The sequence below is a fragment of the Mytilus trossulus genome, chromosome 5 (assembly GCF_036588685.1).
Source record: "Mytilus trossulus isolate FHL-02 chromosome 5, PNRI_Mtr1.1.1.hap1, whole genome shotgun sequence".
Taxonomy (NCBI): Eukaryota; Metazoa; Mollusca; class Bivalvia; order Mytilida; family Mytilidae; genus Mytilus; species Mytilus trossulus.
The window spans coordinates 81,527,310-81,529,008 of record NC_086377.1 but is presented as its reverse complement, the minus strand read 5'-3'; positions in this window follow the sequence as shown (position 1 = coordinate 81,529,008).

Below are 1,699 nucleotides of genomic sequence, written 5' to 3'. Positions count from 1 at the left end.
ACATCAACACATTAACATATTGACACACTTACATATCAACATATAACCAGATTCAAACATCATTACATTGACATATTGACACACTTACATATCAACATATAACCAGATTCAATTTCATACATCAACACATTGACATATTGACATATTGAAACATTGACAGATCAACACTTAAGCACACATACATCATCACGCTAATAGATCAACACATTGATAGACTCATGCATCAGCACATTGGATATTGACACACTGACATAATAACATATTACCAGACTCAAACATCAACACATTGACATATTGACACACTGACATATCAACATATTACCAGACTCAAACATCAACACATTGACATATTGACACACTGACATATCAACACATTCCCTGACTCAAACATCAGCACATTGACATAATGACACACTGACATATCAACACATTTCCTGACTCAAACATCAACACATTGACATATTGACACACTGAATATCAACATCTTACCAGACTCAAACATAAACACATTGACAGATGAACACATTAACAGGCTCATACATTGACACATTGACAGATCTGAACATTAACAGACTGAAACATTTGCATATTGACAAATTGACACACTGACAAATCAACACATTAACAGACTAAAATATTCACACGTCGACATATTGGCACATTGACAGGATCATTCATCAATACATAGACATATAGACACTCTTGACAGATTGAACCACAAACATATTGAACAACTCATACATTAACACATTAACATATTGACACACTGTCAAATCAACACATTAACAGTCTCTTACATTCACAAGTTGACATTACGACACATTAACAGTCTCTAACATCCACAAGTTGACATTACGACACATTAACAGACTCACACAGCAACACATTTGGATATTGACACACTGACAGATGAACACTATTACAGATTCATAAATCTACACATGACATATCAACATATCAACAAATAAACACATACACACATAAACATACTAAAACATCTACACATTGATACATCTACACACTGACAAATCAACCCATTAACACTCATACATCAAAGCACTGACAGATCTACATAGAACAAGACTCATACATCAACACAATGACATATTGATACCTTGAGAGACTTAAAAATAAATGCATTGCCATATAAACACACTGACAGATTAAAACATTAACAGATTCAAACATCAATGCATTAACACACTGATATATCAATACATTAACACTCAAACATCGACACATAAACATGTTGACACACTGACATATTAACTAAAATTTCAGACTCATACATACACCTTGACATATTGGCACACTAACAGATCAACAAATTAACAGACTTGTACATCAACATGTAGACATATCAACACACTTATAAATTAACACATTAACAGTAAATTCAACAACACATGAGATATCGACAAACTGACATTTTAACACATTATCAGACTCATACATCGACATAAAGACATTCTGACATATTTAACACATTGACATATCGAAAAATGACATATAAACATATTATACAACAAATGAGGAGAAATTATCTATGAGTGTGTGTATATAAACATTTTTTTTCACAACATGAACAAATCAAAACTTTAAATTTTTTTTTTTAGAATCCATCGAAAAAAGGCAAAAGTCTGCAATGTTAAATCGTTTATTAGGGAAGGGCAGCTATGAATCTTTTGATATGAGATGC